Below are 23,051 nucleotides of genomic sequence, written 5' to 3'. Positions count from 1 at the left end.
TTACTGAGCATCCACTATGTGCTAGGCCTGAGGATATGCAGGATTTGGTTTTGGTCACAAAGAATCATTAAATTTTGTTTATTCATTCATTCTGTCAGGCAGCCTTAAGGAAAGCATTAACTGAACACCTAATAAGTGAACAACACCGTAGAAGGCCTAGAGATACAGCAATATATAAGAAACAGGACAGAGGTCTGGATAAAGGATAAACATTTTGGAGTCATCAGCATAACTGAAGTGTTCTGCACAGATATGATTACTTCAGAAAAGGACAGAATAAGAGAAGAGGATCTCAAATATAAAACTATGAACTTTAATACTTAATAGGAGAGAAGCCAGCAAAGGAGACTGAGAGCCGAGAAGAGGAAAACAGGAGCGTCTGTGCCATGCGGGACAAGAGCGCAGCGCTGGGCAAAGACGTCGAGATATTAGGAGCAGGAGGAGAAAAATGCAGATGTGAGCAAAGGCAATTTTCTGTTCAAGAAATGTGACTGGGGAGGGCAAGAAAGACTCAAGTATATTTTAAGTGCTGAGGAACAAGTATAGATAAAAGGATTGAATGTAACAGGGAGACCGGATTAGTAACAGAAAAGAGTCTTTGAAAAATGTAAAGGAGACTGGATCCATAGAACAGGTGGAGAGGCTGGTCTTGGAGGAAGAATGAACCCTTTTTTATTCTAACAAGGAGGAAAGAGATATGGGTGGAGATGTAGGTATGCCTGCAGATTTGTTAGTGTGGTAGCTCCTGTTCAATTCTTGGTCAAGCAGGAAACAAGATTATCTGTTGAGGTCAAGGAGAAGAGGAATTTAAAGAGACTCAGGGTCTGAGGCCGAGAAGGCAATGGCACCCTACTCCAGCACTCTTGCCTAGAAAATCCCATGGATGGAGGAGCCTGGTAGGCTGCAGTCCATGGGGTCGCTAAGAGTCGGACACGACTGAGTGATTTCACTTTCACTTTTCACTTTCATGCACTGGAGAAGGAAATGGCAACCCACTCCAGTGTTCTTGCCTGGAGAATCCCAGGGACGGGGGAGCCTGGTGGGCTGCCGTCTCTGGGGTCACACAGAGTCGGACACGACTGAAGCGACTTAGCAGCAACAGCAGCAGCAGCAGGGTCTGAGGAGGGCAGAAGTTTGAAAGTTGTTGGAATGAGTGTGTTGACTAGAGATACGTATTTGTAAGGCGCTGCTGAAAACCCACCTGAGGTAGCGGATCATAAATTTCTATAAGTACCAGTCTGGTTGTAAGAATTTCTCCAGCTGCACTTGAAGTAGACATGTAAAAAAAAATGGCAAGACACTAAAACAATAGACCATGGAATCTTAGCTGCATAGAGAGGAAAGGAAAGAATAAACAAGGATTCTGGAAAGGAAGAAAAAAGGATCAGCACTCTAGGTGAAACTGAAAAACAAGGATAGTTTGGCAGTTCTAATCTTTTTTTTTTTTAATATATTCTCCCAAGAATACACATGTTTGAAGTTTATAAACTTTCAAGGATTTGAAATCTTATGTCAGGTTCATGTTAGAATGAAATAATAGGCTGTTTGTCTCACTAATGTAGGGTAATATTTCTAACTCTCATCCCAGGTACTTTGTAGGACTGCTCCTCCCCGATTCTTCCAAAACTGGGTTAAGGGGGGACAATGAGGGCCTTCCTGGAGGCTCAGACTGTAAAGAACCTGCCACAAGGCAGAGATCCGGGTGTGATCCCTGGGTCGGAAGATCCCCTGAAGCAGTGGATGTCAACCCACTCCAGTATTCTTGACTGGAGAATGCCACGGACAGAGGAGCCTGGCGGGCTACAAGTCCACGGGGTCACAGAGAGTCGGACACAACTGAACCTGCAAGCGTGTAATGAAATGTGAGCAAAGTGACAGGAATCGCTTCCAGGCATAGTAGTTACAGGGAGCACAATTCACCACTCTCTCATTTTACCAAAGCCACCAACGTTTCAGATGGTGGCTGCTCGATCCTCTAGGGTCCTAAAATGACAAAGACACGGGGCAATGCCTCCAGTCGACCCCCAAAGGGCATGCTGAATATCAATTTTAAGCCACATCAGAGGGTGCCAAGGGCTTCCCAGGGAGCACCAGCGGTAAAGAACCCGCCTGTGAAAGCAGGAGACGTAAGAGACACTAGTTCAGTTCGATCCTTGGATCAGGAAGATCCCCTGGAGGAGGGCGTGGCAACCCCCTCCAGTGTTCTTTCCTGGAGAATCCCACGGACAGAGGAGCCTGGCGGGTGCAGTCCATGGTGTCGCAAAGAGTGGGACACGACTGAGCACAAGAGAGTGCAGATGAAGGACTAAGAAAGGGTAGGTGAGAATGACAGGTGGGTAAGGAATGCAAGGCAGACCACACTGGAAAGTATGAGAGCAAGTCTCCTTCTTAACATCAAGCCCAAAAGGCATTTCCATTTGCACATTTCACTAATCTCTGAAACTTGAAATGTAAAAAAAAAAAAATCAGAAGTTTCTCGACAAGTTAGCACCCTTTCTCAACTTTCCCATTACTTTCAGGGGCTTCTTCGTCCTTTGGCTCTCCTGCCTCTTACCTCTTCTCATCCTGTCCACCAGTCATTAGTGCCTGTAACTATATGGTACAGCTAGCACCAAGTTCGGGGAATTCCCTGGTGGTCCCCTGGTTAAGATTCAGTGTTTTCACGGCCATGGGCCCATGTTCGATCCCTTGATGGGGAACTAAGATTCCATAAGCTGTGTGGTATGGCCAAACACAATTAAATAAATACAAATTATCACCAAGGTCTGCCAGTTCTTCTGCCCTGTCTCTCAGATCTGACCCTTAACTTATTCTATGTTCATGCCAACTACCTACAGGGACCATTTTCATATAGCTGCACTAGAACATAAGCTCAGCATTATTACTGCATAAATAAATGAAGATATCTAATCTATCATCTGTCTCTTCCCAATTTTATTTATTTCCTAACAGAAGCGAGAAACATCTTTGGAAAAACTTTGTTTTCCATCAAGTCTTTCCACTAGTCAAGATCCAACAACAGAATACTATTATTCCTAGTGTGTAGAGTATAAAATTCTGCTACTGAAGATTTAATGCCTTCCACAAAGTGGGTACCACTTTCTCTATCCAGTTATCAGAAATGGTCTCTTTGACATAGTCAAGTTAGTTTTAACCATCTATAATGACTAGATTCCTCTTTCCTATGTCTGTTTATATCAGCAGATAGTAGTAACGGGGGTCAGGAGAACTGTCTGGGTTCTGGATATATGGATTGTGAAGCTAAGCCAACAGAATTTGCTGATAAGCTGGAAGTAGGGGTGAGAAAGGAGGAGTCAAGAACAACACCCAAGTTTCTGGTCTGATAAACGAAGGGGTCACCACTAACTTCTTTGGGAATGGCTATGAGTAGACGTTCTGGGATTGGGGAAATACCAGGGCTTTGGCTTTGGACAGGTAAGTCCAAAACCCCAGCTGCACTCAACAGAAAATGAGTAGGGAGTTCAAGATGAAATCAAGGGATATCTAGAGATATCAAGCCCAGAATTCAAGAGAACAGTTTGTTGTTTAGTTGCTAAGCAGTGTTCAACTCCTTGTAACCCCATGGACTGCAGCACGCCAGGCTTCCCTGTCCCTCACTAGCTCCTGGAGTTTGCTCAAACTCATGACTCATTTGGTGATGTCATTCAACCCTCATTCTCTGTCACCCCCTTCTCTTCCTGCCTGCAATCTCTCCCAGCATCAGGGTCTTTTCCAATCAATCAGCTCATGGTATCAGGGGGCCAAACTACTGGAGCTTCAGCATCAGTCTTTCCAATGAATATTCAGGACTGATTTCCTTTAGGATGGACTGGTTAGATCTCCTTGCAGTTCAAGGGACTCTCAAGAGTCTTCTCCAGCACCACAGTTCGAAAGCCTCAATTCTTCGGTGCTCAGACTTCTTTAAATAGATAGTATATAGGTAGTATTTAAGTAAATGTCAATAGGAGCTCTCCAAGAGACTGAGTATAGATAAGGAAGATGTCACAGGACTAAGTCTTGGGGCATTTCCTTTGAGGAGAAAAAGGAATAAAAAAAATGGAAAAGAAGGAATGGATAAAATGCAGAAGAAAAGCTTGATTTCCTGAAAGCCTAATTCAAGGAAGAGGAGGAGGGAGTGGCCAACTTATCAAATGCTGTTTATAGGTAAGTAAGGTGATGACTATGAATTAACAAGTGGATTAAACAACACTGAAATCATTGGTACCTTGAAGAGGACACTGGTGCTATGGGCAGGGGCAAAAACCTGGTAAGAGAGGATTTAAGGGGAATATATCTGGGCTGTCTCCAGCATAGGCTACCAGAAGAATTTACTTTCAACAGTAATCCTTCTACTTAGCAGGAGGCCAATAGGGTTTGAGCTCACTCTCTGTGAAAGTTATCTCAGCTACACTCATTATTTTCAAGTAAAAAAACTGATCACAGAATTAGTCCTTGGTCCTCTGACATGGATTTTTCCAGAAATAACTGTATTAGAAAGCTCACTTCAGTTCTTAGCACCTAGAGTGAGTACATCCTCAATTTTCTAAGGTTCCAATTTAACAGAATTTTGTTCTGTTAATGAAGGGAATTTTTTCTACGTGCAATTAAATGTGGTTTAATTTTATGCCACTACAGGAACTTTTACATTAAAGTTTTTCTCATATTGAAAAAAACCAACTCATTTTCCTCTATGGGCTGGGAAGAAAGGAAGTGGAGAACGTTGTTGAGTAGGTATAGCATTTCAGGTCTACGAGATGAAAAAGTTCTAGGGATCTGTTGCACAACACGCAGCTAACACTGAAAGTGAAAGCCGCTCAGTCGTGTCCAGCTCTTTGCAACCCCCAGGACTGTAACCTGCCAGGTCTTTGTTCATGGGATTCCCCAGGCAAGAATACTGGGCAGCCATTCCCTTCTCCAGGGGATCTTCCCAACCCAGGGATTGAACCCAGGTCTCACGCATTGCCAGGGGATTCTTTACCATCTGAGCCACCAGCTAACATTACTATTTAAAATGATTATGATGTAAATTTAATTAAACTTGATTAAAAATGATTAAGATGTAAATTTTACATTATGTGGGGTTTTTAAATCACAAGTAAAAAATTCTTTTACAGACATCACATCCTGCTGGCAAATAAATCTAAAATAATAAATAACTGGAGGCACGGCAGATACCATAACAATATTTGCGGAGTAAAATGTGCTTTGTTTGTGGGAGGGGCGCCATTTAAGGAAGTAAAACGTTACGAAACTTTTCTCACTAAGCTGTAAAATAGTTTCCTATTTCCCTGCAGTTAAGGTAAGAGATGCTGGACAGCATCAGCGCAGCACACGCTACAGGAAGGGGTCATTTATAAGCAGATTATGTACAAGCACAAACTACCTTGCAGAACTTGGTATGAAAGTTTACTTTATATTCTTTAGTCATATAGTCTTTCAAGGTTTTCCCCAGGTCTTTTTACTTGATTCTCTAGTAACTCTCTTTCATCCCTTGATTTTAGCTGCTCTTCTCTGGATCTTTCTTAAAACTTAAAATAACAGCAGCAAGAATAGAGAATAATAGATCTGAAAGGCTGATTAGTTTGATATTTATCATGAAACTGTAAGGCAGACGGGGCCTGCACTTCCCATTTTATAGGGAAAGCTAAACTTTTTAAAAGTGATTTTCCTCTGATCTCATACCAAATGTTAAAACTAAAACCTAGGTCTTCTGATTTCCAATCCAGTATTTTTTCCACTATACCACAGTTACTTCTCAGGTGGAGGATAATAAACAGCAGAGAACAAGAGATTAGTTTTGCAACTGGTCATAGTTAACCTTTTTAATGAATGATCTAGAAAACGTTCACAGAGCAAAAGAATGAAGGTGGACCCTTCCCCTGCACAATACAGGAAGATTAACTCAAATAGATCAAAACCTAAATTTAAGAGCTAAAACTATAAAACTCTTAGAAGAAAACATAAGGGAAAACCTTTATGACCTTTGATTTGGTAACAGTTTTTTAAATATGACACAAAAAGCACAGGCAACAAAAGAAATAAATAAATAAAATTACACTTTATTAAAGTTTAATTTAATAAATTAAATTTTATTTATTAAACTTTTGTACATCACAGGACACTATCAACAGTGAGAAAACAGCCCACAGAGGGAGGAAATATTTTCAAGTCATTTATCTGACAAGGATTTACTATCTAGACTACATAAAGAATTCCTACAACTCAACAGAAAACGCTTCAAAAATGAGCAAAGGACTTGGACAGAGATTTCTCGGAAGAAGATAAAAATGGTCAAGAAACACATGAAAACAGATTAAACTTCATTAGTTCTTAGAGAAAAGCAAATCAAAACCACAAATGGGATACCATGAGGATGGGCTATCATTTCAAAACAGGGCGTTGAATAACATGTGTTGACAAGGATATAGGGAAACTGGAACCCCTGTACATTGCTGGTAGGAGTCTAAAATGGTACAGCCACTGTGGAAAACAGTTTGGTGCTTCCTCAAAAAAGTAAACGTAAGATTACCATATGAGCCAGCAATTCCACTTCTAGGTATGTACCCAAAAGAACAGAAAATAGAGACTCAAAGACAGAATTATATACCAGTGTTCAAAGGAGTATTAATCACAGCAGTTAAAAGGTAGAAACAACTCAAGCCAGAAGAATGGATAAAGAGAATGTAGTATACACATACAACGGAATGTATTAAGTCCTAAAGAGGAATGAAGTTCAGATATATGCTACAACGCAGATAAACCTTGAAAGCATTATGTCAGTGAGATAAGCCATACACAAAGGACAAATGCAGTATTATTCCACTCACATGAAGAATCGAGAATAGACAGATTCATGGAGACAAAAGACGAGAATACAGGGTACCAGGGTCTGGGAGAGGTGGACAGTTATTGCTGAATGAGTAAGGAATTTTTGCTTAGGATGGTGAAAAGTTCTGGAAATAGTGGTGATGGTCATACAACACTGTGAATGTACTCAATACCAAAAAATTGTAAACTTAAACATGGTTAAAACAGTAAATTTTATGTTATGTAAATTTTACCACAATAAAAAAATTAATAATGAAGAGTCCGGTCCTAAACAGCTTTATCTGCAGCCACAAATTCCCTTCCTTTCCCACCGCATGTACCCGGCATTCCACTCTCCTATTGAACTGCCCTTGGAGGGACAACTCCCTTTCAAGCTTCCTGGCTTCACTGTGCTCACTGCTTTCTAAGTTTGGTTGGTGAGCTACTCTTCATCCATGAGGACTCATCTTTAGCGAGTCCTTTCTTTCCTGACCTCCTGAAGCAGTTAAATCAATTGTTCCTCTATACTCTCAAATCCCTTTGTAGACAGTTCTAACGTGGCATTTAATCACACATTGTGGATCATTTCTCTGTGTGTCTCCACCATTAGATCAAGTTCCTTGAGGATTAGCGTTGAATCTTATCTTTCTATTCCTAGCACCTAGTACATGGTAAACACTCAACTTTCCCAAACAAGTGACTTATGTATACCGTGTACTTTGATAAATCATAAAGCACTGTATCAGGAAAAGAACTTATTTAGTTCTACCCTTTATGAACTTAAGTTATTAATAGTTTTCAGTTTATGAAACAAGTCCCTGATGATATGCAGTACATAAGACAAATTAATTTTTTCATTATGTTCCCATTAACTAATTCTAAGGTTTTCTTCTCTTCATATAAATGCTATTGAACCAGGAAAATATTTTTGAGTTTCTAACTAAACAAAATACTAATCTAGATGTACTATTACATGTTTCAAGGAAGAGATACATTCAATAAAGCCAAAAAGATAATGAGTTGATAATGACTGCCTTTACATAAGAATATTTCAATTATGTCTTCCAGAAAAGTAGTATAATCAGATATGTGGATATACCGCTGGTAGCCCAGCACATATAAAGACATGCTTTAAGAGCCACTGCAAATTGCTGAATCAATCACCAAATATTTACTGAGTCCACACGTAGGGCATAATACCAAATATGTTAGGTGCTTACAAAATTTAGACTAGATTATTTTCAGAGTCAAGAAATTCACAATATAAAATTGGAAGACATGAAAAAATAGATCCAGCATAAATGTACAGATATGGTTATACACTCAACATTCATTAACCAGGCATAAACCAGGTACTTAAAACATACACGGATTAAGAAACATGGACTCTGCTCAAGAATTAAGTAACGTCATGCCAGGAACTGTGGGAATACAAAGATGAACAAAACACATAAGCCCTATCTGGACCACAATCAAGTTATGGAGAGGTAATCCTAAGTAGGTAATTACAGCAATTAACACTGATGACTCTTCCTCCAAACTTTCCCCTTGGCCGACACACCACCACACCAGGCAGCCTTTTCTTTTCCTCTCTTCCTGCTGTCGGTCATTCAAACCTGCTTCTCCTCTGCTGTGCCCTGCCACGCTGCAAAGCTCCATCTTACACATTCATCTCACTCTATAACCTAGGCCATTCCTATGATTTCAACAACCAAAATCTTTTCCTAGGTTGTCCTTTCTACTGAATTCCAAAAGGGCATTTTCAACTACCTACTAAATATTTCAGATTCCTCAAACTCGACTTAAACTTGCACTCTTCTCAAACTAACTTCTAATCTCAAGTTCCTACCTCAGGTCACAGCGCCACCATCAGTATCACCAGTGTCATGGGATTCATCTTTGCCTCCCCAGTCACACACCAAACGCATTACAAACTCTTGTTAATTCTACTTCTCTCCGCTTCTCTGTCTTAACGGCCCAGTGCTTCTCCATCACGGTGCCGCTAGCATTTGCAGTAGAGCAGCCCTTCATTGGGAGTAGGCGATGGCACCCCACTCCAGCACTCTTGCCTGGAGAATCCCATGGACGGAGGAGCCTGGTAGGCTGCAGTCCATGGGGTCAACGAGAGTCGGGCTCGACTGGGTGACTTCACTTGCACTTCTCAGTTTCATGCATTGGAGAAGGAAATGGCAACCCACTCCAGTGTTCTTGCCTGGAGAATCCCAGGGACGGGGGAGCCTCGTGGGCTTCCGTCTGTGGGGTCGCACAGAGTCGGACACAACTGAAGCGACTTAGCAGCAGCCCTTCATTGTCGGGACTCTGCTCTGCAATACAGAGCTCCTACCATTCCTGGCTCTACACCTAAACCCATTACCACTCCCCAGCCATCAATACTAACAAAAATGCCTCCTGAGGCTGGTAAGCACAGAATTACACAATGTGCTTAGTTGAAGACTCCATTATCCTCCAACTGTACTACTGAAAAAAAGTTTTTAAATAAAAACCTATATTTATTTTTCCTATATCTACTTTTTCGCCTCTCTAATCACTTCTCTATTCTGCAGCCAGAGGTTTTAAGCTCAATCTGCTAAAGTAACTCCTCTATTTAAAGTCCTTCCATGTTTCCAATTGTAGGAGAAAGCATTTAGTCTCTTGCCATTAAATACAATGTTAGCTGTGGGGTTTTGATAGAGACCTCTGATGAATATGAGGAAGTTTCCTTCTATTGCTACTTTGCTGAGAGTTTTTACCATGAATGCGTGTTCAACTTTGTTAAATACTCTCTCTCCAAGGATATTCAATCTCACTACTTCTATTTAACATTATACTGGAGGTCCTAGCCAGAACAGTATGGGGAAGAAAAATAAAAAGCAACCAACTGGAAAGGGGGGAAAACTGTTTTTATGTGCAGATGACATGACCTTGTCCCGAAATAATTTTAAAGAATCTACTGGAAAAACCACTACTACTGAGTTCTAATGGCTTTTTGTAGAATCCTTAGAATTCCTGAGATGCCATTAGTGCTAGAACTAAGTCCTAGAGCAGGGAAACGATCAATATACAAAAATTAACAGCACTATTTATACACCTGCAAAGAAGAAGTGGAAAATGGAATAAGCACAATTCCATTTTTATAGCATCAAATACATGAAATAAATGTAATAAAATATGTGAGTCTTGAACCCGTGAAAAGTGTCAAATGTGCTGCAGGAACACAGAGAAGATCTACAACACAGAGATACTCCGTGTTCGTGGACTGCAATAATCAATACGGTGAAGATTCAGTTCACTCCAAATTGATTTACAGAGACTGATTATGGGTTGAGTTGTATTCCCTAAAAGGTTATGTTGAAGTCCTAACAGCCGCCGCCCCCAATACTGTGACTGTGACCTTACTTGGAGATCGTGTCATTGCAGATGTAATCAAGATGCAGTCATACTGAATCAGGGTAGGCCTTAATCCAACGTGGGCTTCCCAGGTGGTGCTAATGATAAAGAATCTGCCTGCTAATGCGGCAGACATAAGAAACATGGGTTCATTTCCTGGGTCATGAAGATCCCCAGAGGAGGGCATGGCAGCCCACTCCAGTACTCTTGCCTGGAGAATCCCATGGACAGAGGAGCCTGGCGGCCACAGTCCATGGAGTCTCAGAGTCGAACACAAACAACCAACGTGGCTCAGCACAGAGCACACACGTGCAATCCTCGATCAATTCGAAATTACTAGTCCTTGTAAGAAAATAAAACAGAGCTAGGAAGAGAACTCCACATGAAGAGACGGAGATACACAGGCATGTTGGGAAGACAACCATGCATGACGGTGACAGAGACTGAAGTTACGCTGCCTTAAGCCAAAGAACAGTTGAGGTTATCAGAAGCTAGAAGAATCTTCCCCTAGAGGCTCCAGTGGAAGCACAGTCTTGCCAAAACCTTAATTCTGGACGTCTACTCTCCAAAACCGCAAGACAATCAAGTTGTTTTTAAGCTATCCAGTTTGTGGTTCTTTGTTACAGTAGCCCTAAGAAACTAATACACACAGTGACTACTCAAAAGTTATTTGATTTGTTGGCAAGATAACTGTTCTTATATAATCATACATAATTTTGCTCTCTATATATAATTTTATATCTTTTAAAACTATATATAGGTACACAATGTGTGGCAATGCAGTTTAGTGGAAAGGATTTATGGAATCAAGCAGATCTGAGTTTAGGATTCTGCCATTTTCTCACCTAACCCTGTTTCTTCAACCATAAAATGAGAAGAATTAATGGAAATACATAAAAGCCTGTCTACTACAGACTGACATTTAATAATGTTAGTTCCTTTATTTCCTGTACTGGAAGAGTTAACCTTGAAGAGTTTTTTTTTTCTTTTGCCGTGCCAAGTGGCTTGTGGGGTCTTAGCTCCCCATCCAGGGATGGAATCTGTGTTCCCTTCAGCGGAAGCGTGGAGTCCTAACAACGGGGAAGTCTCTGATCTTACAGTAAAACCGGAACATTTTAATTGACAAAAATATATTGATCACACAATGTACTTTGTACTACAAAGATCTTAGACACATGTCCCCGCATTTCTTTCATCTTCCTTTCTTATTTCCTTATTTCTCTGCTGCTTCTTGCTCACACGATAAGGGTCAGAGTAATCTCAGGAGGTTCCATGAAGATCATAAAACTGATTCTTGAAGAATGTTGGTTACAATTTAAACAGAGAAAAACCTAAAAGAACATTCAAGGAGATTCCTTCCACCCACCCCAGAGAGGAAAGAAACAATTCATAATATGTGGTGATGCGGTATATGTCCTCTAATACAACAGGAAATACTTGAACTGTAACTTCATTACGCAAGGAACGATGTTTGTGAATGAAGACCACAGGTTTCCGCATTTTGGCTTCCTTGAAAGAGAATTAACGTTCCGTTTGACTGAAGTTTGTGCTCCTCTTGGCACAGGCAAGGCAGGCAGTAATTTTAGTTTCTCATGATGCTTTAAATTTCTCTAAAGTGTTTCCCTTTTTCTGTTCAACTTCAGTGATTCCCACTACTCTGCCTTCCGCTCACAGATCCGTTCCTCTGTATCATCGAATCTACTGCTGATTCCTTCTAGTGTGTTTTTCATTTCAGTTATTGTATTCTTCATCTGGTTCTTTTTTTATATTTTCTCACTCTTTGTTAAGAACTTCTAGCTTCTCACTATGCTCGTTCAATCTTCTCCCGAGTTCTCTGAATGTCTTTATGCTCGTTACCTTGAACCCTGTACTGGGCAGGTTGCCCATCTCCACTTCACTGAGCTCTTTTCGGGTTTTATCTTGCTCCTTCATTTGGAAGATACTCGTCTGTTGCCTCATTTTGCCTAATTTACTGTTTTTATTTCTAAGTATCTGGTAGGTTGGTTTCATTTCCCAACCTTGGAAAAGTGGGCTTCTGGAGATGTCCTCTGCATCCCAGCAGGACACTGCCCTCTGGTCATCAGAGCCATGTGCTCGAGGGGACCCCCTGTCCGGGCCATGTGGGTCGTGGTGGTGGTCTACTGGGGGCCGTCTGACAGGTGCGGCTGGCCCCAGTTCCATCGGTTGCCAGGCTGTTCCTTGTGTGGAGGCTGCTGGCCCCTGGTTGGTGAGGCTGAGGGCCCCGGGACCCGAGGGCTGGTGCTGGCCCGCTACTGGGTGGGGCTGGACACCGGGGTAGCTAGCTAAGGGGCTGAAGGTGGTGCTGGCCTGCTGGGAGGTAAGTCTGGGGCCCAAGAGGTCCCTGGGGCTAGTGATAACCTGCTGGTAGGCTGAGCAGGGTTCCCGGGGCTCTGACTGTAGGGCCCTGGGGGTCTTAGGGCTGGTGGTGGCCTGATGCTCGGCAGGGCTGGGGCTCCGGGACTGGTGCTGGCCTGTTGGTAGGTGGGCTGGGTCCTGGTACAGGGGGCTGCACTGATACAATTCTCTATCTGATACATCTCTTCTAAATATGTCTTCCAACCCATGACTTGCTTTTTCTTTCATTTTTTAAAAAAAATAGTGCCTTTTGAAGAACAAAGCTTTTAATTTCGATAGTCAAATTTATCTATTTTTCTCTTTATGGTTCATGCTTTTTATGTCCTCAAAAACCCACACAAATCCAAAGTCACAAATATTTTCTCCTGTGTTGTCGTCTAAAAAATTTATAGCTTTACCTTTTACGTTTAGGTCCATGAGCCAAGTTAATTTTATTTGTTTATGTTCTGAAGTAGCACAAGTTATATAACACCACCACCCACCCCACCACCATAAAGATATCCAGTTGCTTTAATATCTTTTGTTGAGAAGACTTCCCTTTCCTCATTAAACTGCCTTGGCACTTTTGCCAAAAATTAATCGACCATATATCTGTGGGTCCATTTGTGACTCTGCTCCATCCCAGTGATTTATATGCCCATTCTTTTCAATAACTCCACAGTCTTGATTACTGTATCTATATAGTATTACATTACTATATACAAGCCTTGAAATCAGGGAGTATAAACTCTCCTACTTTGTTCTTTGAAAAATTGTTTTGGCTATTCTAGGTTATTTGTATTTCCACACATTTCGGTATCAGCTTGTCAGTTTCTACAAAAAAAAATAAAATAACCTTCAAAAGTCTGCCAGAGTTTTTAGTGAATCCAATATCAGTTTCCTAGAGCCATTATAGCAAAGTACCAGTATTCTTGCCTGGGAAAACCAAAGGTCAGAGGAGCCTGGGGGACTACAGTCCTATAGTCCATAGTCCTGGGGTCGAAAAAGAGTTGGACACGCCTTAGCAACTAAACACCAACAAAATAAACCACAGGCCCAATGACTGAAACAACCAAAAATATTCTCGCAGTTCTGCAGTCTAGAAGTCCAAAACTGAGTTGTCTATAGGACCGTGTTCTCTATTTGAAGGCCCTAAAGGAGGATTCTTCTTTGCCCTTTTCTTAGCTTCTCGTGGCTGCTGACAATCCTCGGCATTCCTTGGCTTATAAATGCATCACTCTAGTCAAGGCCTCCATCTACATGGGGCCTTCTTCCCTGTGTCTCTCTATGTATCCAAATTTCCTCTTCTTATAAGGACATAAGAAACTGGATTAGAGTCCACTCTAATCCTATAACCCGTAACACTTTGTATCAGCACTAATGACTATCAAGAACTCACTGGAAAAAAATTTTAAATATGGTCCTTCCTCAAGTAACTTAAAAATTTTGTTGAGAAGACAAAGTTAACATTTAGGAAGCTATCAGTGAAAAATGAAAAACAAAATTATAATTTAGAGTGCTTCAAACAATAAATGTTAACTGTGTATAAAAAAAGCACGCGCCAGGTCAGAAGTCAGAGGGCTTCATGGTCGACGTACCGAAAGGCTGGTGTAACAGAAAAGAGGCAAGAGGCTAAGAGTTTGGAAACAGGAGCAGAAGTGCAGAAGCAGGGACTGACATAGAAAGGTGAGCAAAGCAGCACATCTGCAACAGTCCAGGTCAGGAGACAGCGGGACAAAGTCGACAGAGGCCTCCATGGAGGCCGTGAAGGCTGGACAGCAGAGGTCTGATTTGCCACAGGGAGGGACACCACTACCCCAGAAGTCAGGCAGGAGGCAGAGCTGGTTTGCTCAAGAGGGCAGGACGCACTGAAAAAACAGAGCTCGGAGCAAGGAGGCTGGTGAGGGAGCTCCTGCTTCCTTTCCAATCAGTTCTCTATTCTGCAACCAGGGTGATTTTTTTTAAAAATTCAATTTGACCAAGTATCTCCTCTGCATGTTGAATCACTGAGTCTGAGATGCTCAAGGAATCAAAGATGATACCAAAATGTCTAACCCCAGTCTCAATAATGGCTGCATGAGCGTTACAGGGACCAGGAAGGCAGGAAAGGGATACAGTCTGGAAAGGAGGCATTAGCTCTGTATGGTTTATGAATAATTTGAGGTAGCAATTAAATGACAGCTAGAATTTGGCCAGGTTATGATGGGGAAGGCAAAGGCAGGAATATTCATGTGTAGAGTGTTAGAAAAACTGCACAAGGCTGCTCTTCAAATTCCAGAGGCAGGCATCAGTGGAGGAGGAAATGGCAACCCACTCCAGTATTCTTGTCTGGGAAATCCTATGGATGGAGGAGCCTGGTGGACCACAGTCCATGGGGTCACAAAGAGTCGGACCCTTTGTGACTAAACACCAAAAAAAAGGCAGGTGTTGGCGAGTCAGCTGAGACAGGCATGAGAGGAGTCAACTAGGCCTGTTCAGAAAAGGACCAGGAAAGGTGGCAAGGGTGGAGTCAGACAGCGGGGCAAAGGGCAAGGCAGGCCGGCTGGAGCTGGGACCGGGCCTTAAGCAGGAACACGGACGGAATCCCATCCTGGAAAGAAGGCCGGTCAGAAATAAGGAAGCAGTTGTGGAATAATAGCTAACGTAACACTAAACGTTTTTTTTTTAACAATATGGTATGTTCAAAGCATATAAATGACTTTATCCATTGAAACTTCACAAGAATGAGAGAGGTGACCATTACTGTCCTCATTTTACAGATGTGGAACGAAGGCTTGCCCAAGGTTCCACACACATTAAATGGCAGAGCCAGGACTTGAGATCACGGTGAGTGCAAGTCGCTCAGCCGTGTCCGACTCTTTCAACCCCAGGGACTATACAGTCCGTAGAATTCTCCAGGCCAGAATACTGGCGTGGGCAGCCTTTCCCTTCTCCAGGGGATCTTCTCCACCCAGGAATCGAACCAGGGTCTCAGCATTGCAGGCGGATTCTTTACCAACTGAGCCAGCAGGGAAGCTCTGAGATCATGGTAGTGAACCCTTATTCCGTGCCACGGTTTTACATATATGCATTTGGTATGTGTATGAGCGCTGTGTACATACACACACAATGAGGTTATTTTGGGGGAAAAAAGCAGGATGTTTCCCACCCTCCTTTCTGGTACATGACCTTTTCTCTGTTCAAGCAGACGTACGTACCGCCTCAAGGAGGATGGTAAAGGGAAAAGAGGGCAGTCATTTTCGGCTTCAAACCTCAAAACTGATTCTTTTTTTTAATCCATTTGTAACAAAACAACGGTTTTGGGAAGGGCTTTTTCTATATTCAAACAGCTCTGATTTATCAAGCGCTTGCCTTGGCCCACCATAACTGGTACAAGGTACAGGCAGGAAGAATTCAAGTTAGGATAGGAGAAATAACCCCACCCAGGAAATGGGGGAAAGGGTCTTTCTCACAGAAAGGGGAAAGAAAAGGCAGCGTGTGTGTCAGATTCCCTCTTGGCATGGGCTGAACTGTGTTCCCACAAACCCACACACTGAAGTCTCAACACCCAGTACCTCAGAATGTGACCCATTTGGAACCAAGGTCTTTAAAGAGGTAAGTAAGTTAAAATGAGGCCATTGGGGTGGCACCCTAACCCAACACTACTGGTGCCCTTATAAGAGAAAGAACCCAGAGAGGCAGGAACACAGAAGGAAAGCATGTGACGACAAGGCAGCAAGAAGGTGGCCCTCCGCCAGCCAAGGAGAGAGGCTCCAAAGAAATAGCCTGCCGGTACGTCAGCCTTGGACTTCTAGACTCCAGGACCATCGGGACACGAATTTCTGCTGTTTTTACCCAGCCAGTGTGTGGGATTTTGTACGGCAGCTGTAGACAACTAACACACCCCTCTAGACTGAAACCCGTTAGGGAGGAAGGTTTAAAAAAAAAAAAAAAAAAAACCAAGGTAAATGTGGGGGGAATCCCAGAGAAGTGGAGCCTGTTTCTCACTTCCAAAGACAATTTCAGGCTCCCTTAAAGAATTTCTGTGTTCTTATGCTTGCTGGAGGGAAGGGACAGTGAGGGAGTTTGGGAAGGACATGTACACACTGCCATATTTGAAACGGATAACCAACAAGGACCTGCTGTAGAGTACAGGAAACTCTGCTCAGTGTTCTGTGGCAGCCTGGACAGGAGAGGTTTGAGGAAGAATGGATACACACGTACGTAGGGCTGAGTCCCTTCACGGCTCACCTGAAACTGTCACAACACTGCTAATCGGCTATACCTCGATACAAAATGAAAAGTTCGAAGTGTAGGAAAAAAAAAAGAATTTCTGTGTTCTAACAGCCCCGGTAACAAACTGAAAATGGGAGGACAGAATGATAAATTGGAAGATATCCAACGTCAGCCTCCTGATACCTGTAGAGCAGGGATTTCAAGATTTCCAAAGTTAGTCTGACGTAGCAATGAGTATACCTCTCACCTAGACTTTGGTCTCCAACACCATTTTCCAATAAAAGGACCTACGGCTCTGTGGAGAAGGATTCTAGGCCTGGGGCAGGAAGTACACAGTAAAGTCAGAGCATCTTGTAGTGACAGAAGCTAAGGAAGGGGTCTGTGACAATGATGGGGTATTATGCCCCGAGGTAAATGAAACAGCTCCCAACGGCCAAAGCTGAAACAATCTGAGCAGCAACATAAAAAGAGTGGCAGTGGATTATAAATTAACGTATAAAATAAATATCCATGAGTTCATATGATATAAATAAATAACTGAATGATAAATAAGGGAGAAAAGACTAAGGTCCATGCAGAAAAACTGCAAGTAATTTACATAGACACTCTGCCCTTAAAGAGACAGAACACAACTCCCAAGTCATTAAGCATTGGCTGTACATAGCAACCTCCTTTCAAAAGAGTACAGCACAGAAAAGGAAGAAAAAAATGCATTCTTTTCCTTTACGGTAACTTTACAGTGAAGAGACCTGACAAACACTACCTCAAGCCAGGCGATCAAGGTCAGCACTGAGCGGGAAGTCACTTTGAGAGACGCCCTGATATGATGAGAAAGGCGCTTTCCTCGGCAGCCTTCCTCCCACAAACCATAACCTGAGTCTAATCCTGAGAAACGCATCAAACAAATGCCAACAGAGTGGCATTCTACAAAACCCTGACCAGTAATCCTCAAAACTGCCAAGATCAGGGCTTCCCTAGTGGCTCAGTGGTAAAGAAGCCGCCTGCCCATGCAGGAGACATAGGTCTGATCCCTGATCCGGGAAGATCCCACATGCCACGGAGCAACTAAGCCTGAGCTCTAGAGCCTGGGAGCCACACCTGCTGAGCCCACACACCCTGGAGCCCAGGCTCCACAATAAGAGAAGCCACTGCAACGAGAAGTCTGAGCGCTGCAGTTAGAGAGAAGCCCCCATTCGCTGCGACTGGAGAAAAGCTCATGCAACAACGAAGACCCAGCACAGCCAAAAGTAATGAAAATCATGGAAAAAAGCAAAAACTGTCGAGATCATAAAAAACGAAGTCTGAAAAACTATCACGACTACAAGAAGCCTATAGAGACATGACAACTAAATGTAATGTGGAATCTTAGAGGGGATCCTGGAACAGAAAAAGGGCATTAGGGAAAAACTGAGAAAATACAAACTATGGACTTCAGTTATTACTAATGCATCAATTGTGGTTGCTCAGTCACTCGGTTGTGTCCAACTCTTTGCCGCCCCATGGACTGCAGCACACCAGGCTCCCCTGTCCTTCACCATCTCCTAGAGTTTACTCAAACTCATGTCCATTGAATAGGCAATGCCATCCAACCATCTCATCCTCTGTCGTCCCCTTCTCCTCCTGCCTTCAGTACTTCCCAGCACCAGGGTCTTCTGCAGTGAGTCAGCTCTTCAAATCAGGTGGTCAAAGATTTAGAGCTTCAGCCTCAGCATCAGTCCCTCAAATAAATATTCAGGACTGATCTCCTTCAGAATGGACTGGTTGGATCTCCTTGCAGTCCAAGGGACTCTCAAGAGTCTTCTTTAGCACCACAGTTCAAAAGCATCAATTCTTCGGCGGTCAGCCTTCTTTATGGTCCAACTCTCACATCCATACATGACTACTGGAAAAACCATAGCTTTGACTAGATGGACCTTTGTCAGCAAAGTGATGCCTCTGCTTTTTAATATGCTGTTTAGGTTTCTCATAGCTTTTCTTCCAAGGAATAAGCGTCTTTTAATTTCATGGCTGCAGTCTCTGTCTGCAGTGATTTTGGAGCCCAAGAAAATAAAATCTGTCACTGTTTCCATTGTTTCTCCATCTATTTGCCATGAAGTGATGGGACCCGATGCCATGATTTTTTAATGCATCAGTAGGGGTTGATTAATTATGACAAATGTGCCATTTAATAACAGGAAAAACTAGGTGTGGCATATGAAGAAACTGTCTGTACTATCTTTGCAATAATCCCATAGATCTTAAATGTTCTAAAATAACTTTTTTTAAAAAAAAGGGTAACTTGAACAATCAATAACCTCAGATACGCAGATGACACCACCCTTATGGCAGAAAGCAAAGAAGAACTAAAGAGCTTCTTGATGAAAGTGAAAGAGGAGAGTGAAGAAGTTGGCTTAAAGCTCAACATTCAGAAAATGAAGATCATGGCATCCGGTCCCATCCCAACACCTGATTTGAAGAACCAACTCATTTGGAAAAGACCTTGATGCTAGGAAAGATTGAAGGCAGGAGGAGAAGGGGACGACAGAGGGTAAGATGGTTGGATGGCATCACTGACTCAATGGACATGAGTTTGAGTAGGCTCCAGGAGTTGGTGATGGACAGGGAGGCCTGGTGTGCTGCAGTGCATGGGGTCGCAGGGAGTCAAACACGACTGAGCAACTGAACTGAACTGAACTTGAAAAAAGGCTGCCTTACCAAAATTCCCTTCACACACATCATACCTAAGGCAGCTATTTCATCAGGGCAAAGGGAGTTTTGGCTGGGAACATCCATAGAGTGGGCAAATGTATATAGGGAGGTGATGACACCTAGGGATCCTGATCTCCAAAAGACTGTGAAGCAAGTACCGACTGAGTCAGGCATCCAAACACCACTATTGATCTTAAGACAAAGTCCTTGCTGCTGCTGCTAAGTCACTTCAGTCATGTCCGACTGTGTGTGACCCCATAGACGGCAGCCCAGCAGGCTCCCCCGTCCCTGGGATTCTCAAGGCAAGAACACCGGAGTGGGTTGCCATTTCCTTCTCCAATGCATGAAAATGAAAAGTGAAAGTGAAGTCGCTCAGTCGTGTGCAACTCTTAGTGACCCCATGGACTGCAGCCTACCAGGCTCCTCCGTCCATGGGATTTTCCAGGCGATTTTCCAGGCAAGAGTTCTGGAGTGGGGTGACTGTCCACATTGCCCTGGGGACATAGAAGATTTAACTTACATCTCAGACATGACTGTGACAATGAGAATCTTAATAGTCAGGATACCTTAGATAGGTTGTAACTAAGGAACTCTCAACGTGACTGGCTTACACAATAGGAATTTTTAAAACTTTGTCTATTTATTTTTGGCTGTGCTGGGTCTTCAGTGCTGCTCTGGCTTTTCCCCAGTGGCGGGGCCACCTTCCCGTTGCAGTGCTCGGGCCTCGCACTGTGCCGGCTTCTCCCGCTGCGGAGCGCAGGCTCTGGGCGCACCTAGAGGTCTCAGCAGCTGCAGCACGTGGTCTCGGTAGTCGCCCCTCCTGGGCTCCAGAAGACAGGCTCAGTGGTTGTGGTTGCACGGGCTGAGTTTCTCCGAAGCATGTGGGATGTTCCCAGGTCATGTCTTCCCAGGAGACAGAACCCCTGTCTCCTGCATTGGCAGGCAGACTGTCTACCACTGAGGCACCAGGGAAGCAGGGAAGCCCCAGGAATGTTTCTTTATTTCACATAACAAGTCCAATAAACTATTGTAACACTCCATTCTACCAACTTCAGTGCCTCAGCCATTTCTTAGCTAACTTTTCTGGCACTCTGGTTACCCTGATTTCAGGTATCACGTAGTGAAGCAATGACAGCTGGCAAAAGAGACCGACCGCTTCTTCAAGTGTGACCCTCTGAAGAGTACTGCTCAGGTACTTTGTAGAATGTCCCTGAATGTGAGCTCGTCCGATGCTTTTTTATGATTAGACTGGAGATTTTTGATTTGGGGGAAGAATATCACTGAGGTGCAAGTACTACTCTTTTAAGGAGCAAGGAAGCTTCCCCTCACAATTCACTAGCCAGCCCCTTCCTAAACTAAGCACTGGGAATAATGAAATTACCGGAATCAGTTCAGACCAATCAGGACACAGCCCTGAGTCATCAGGAAGGATGTATACCAAACCAAGGGGTACAAATGACTGCTGCAGGGTCAGCACCAGTGTGCACTATGGGCAAAAGTCCTGAAAGGCAGAGTGCCCTTAAAGAGACTGCACTAACATGAATAAACATCAAAACAGGTCTAGTTTTAAAAGGAAGACACTTTTAATTCTCAATTTATTTGTTTCTCCAACATTATCACCATCCAGAAGGATTTTAGATCATTTACACATGATAAATCTCTCTTCTCAGCTCTTGAGGGAGTAGCAGGAATAAAGGAAACACCTCTAAAAGACAAATTTCATCTTCAGCTCATCTAGATACCTATGGCAACATTTTCCAAACTAGTGTGCTTTCCTACATTCTTCTGTACCATGGTAACAAGTAGGCCATGAAAATAGTAATCTGTGATCAAATTAACTGATAGAGACTAAGTTAAACAAAATTAAACAGGCTTCTTTACTAACACATCTCTCAGAGCCTTTATATGCTAGCAAGATTATATATTTGAAGAGGAGGATATACTACTTACACTGTTTAACATTTTCCTCCAAAAAAGAAGGTTTTCCTTTTTTGTCCTGACCATCTATGAGCAATTTCTAAGACAGTATTCTGTTTAACACCACCTTGAGAAATACTGCTGTAAGAGGAAAGCAAAGACTCAAGAATATAGTTTATTATTATTAGACATTTGGGGGGGGGGAATCAGCGAAAAATAAGTATGCTGAAGAAGGTAGGAAGCAAATCCAGAGAATTCAATGATAAAGAAGTGAGAAAGGATACAGTTCCCAAAATGTTAGAGACCATCAATTATTGAGAAATTGAACAGAATAAGAATAAAAATGCTTTTTGATTTGACCAGGAAGACTGCCATTTGTGACCTTCAAGACAATAGCTTCAGAAAAGAGGAGGAAAGAAGGATGGTATACAGAATGAAAAAAAATTAGAATGGGGATGAAAAAAGAAATGCATGAAACATTTACAGACCACCAATAACTAGAGTTTAGCAGTGAAAGTAAAAACAAAGACATTGGTTGACTGGGAGAATGGAGTATATGGAAGAATACCAAAAATTTTAGAACAGCGAACACCTACATGTGGTTGAAAGTAAAAGCGAAAACCTACGGAAAGAAACTGATAATCACAGTCCAGTAGACGTAAGAAATGGAATCCAGAGTATAAATCACTAGAAAAGACTTATCTTTCTTTCCAGATGGTAGAGAACTTGAATAGTAATGCCTCACCATTCAAGTCTGACAATCTCCTTTTAACACTCCAAAATTTCATGGATATCTGTTTATTCCACCCCAGAGAACTTTTCAGTCTATAGAGTTGAGTATGTAGTGTAAGTTTGCTGATCTGTTGCTCCTCTCAGAAGCTATGCTGTGGTGAAGGGTAGGCTACTGAGAAGCACTCACCTCAAGTGCTTTTGTGGGCCTCAATCCTCATGAAATAAGAAACAAAGTAGTGGCTGGTGACAATAAGGAAATTGGGAGCTCAGGAGATTTTAATTTATAATGATTATCTATAAATAATTGACATACAAAATAAAAACTTATAATGGGAACACACACTGACACACAAAAACACTGTGAAGATTACCAAAAGAGGGTCCAAAAGAAAGGTATCTATTATGCTTATCCCATCCAGAAATTTCCATAGGTCTGGTATATCAACAAAAACTGCATAGGTATAAATTAATAATATAGTTCCCAGTATACTGGTGAGAACAAAGACTACTCAGCACCAGTCTAGTTACAGTCTAGCTTTAAACTTTCACAATTTAAACTTAGTATGGCTTTCCAACAACTAACCCTAAAAGTTAAGCATACAAAATTGTACTTTTATTTCCTTTCAAGATCAATTAGGACAATGACATGAGATTCTGTTGCTTAGAATGTTATTTTTAGAGTCTATCTTTTGGGTTAATTTCACTAACAATTCAAACTGAGTACATAATTTTGGATTACCTATGTCCAAGTCACAAGTGTGGTTCATATATGGCTCCACGGCCCACCTATAAAAATATTTTGATCACAAAAAAAGGCAGTAATTCGGATTCTTTAACTGCTTAATACATAGCCCTATAGAGATTTAAGAGAAGTTAGACTGCTTAAAAAATATATAGTGATCGCCGTAAGTAGATGGGTTAGAGGAGGCCACATTGTTTAAATAAAGAAA

The 23,051-nt window shown here is 42.3% G+C and overlaps 1 protein-coding gene across 2 annotated transcripts in view; it reads right to left on the bottom strand.

Annotated features, from left to right (window-relative positions):
* CASC4 (cancer susceptibility 4) overlaps positions 1-23,051 on the bottom strand; it is an 89,113-nt gene that overhangs the window by 65,174 nt on the left and 888 nt on the right. The gene's annotated exons all lie outside the window — the stretch shown is intronic.

The sequence above is a fragment of the Bos indicus x Bos taurus genome, chromosome 10 (assembly GCF_003369695.1).
Source record: "Bos indicus x Bos taurus breed Angus x Brahman F1 hybrid chromosome 10, Bos_hybrid_MaternalHap_v2.0, whole genome shotgun sequence".
NCBI lineage: Eukaryota > Metazoa > Chordata > Mammalia > Artiodactyla > Bovidae > Bos > Bos indicus x Bos taurus.
The sequence above is the reverse complement of the archived record's forward strand: the minus strand, read 5'-3'. Positions and strand labels throughout refer to the sequence as shown.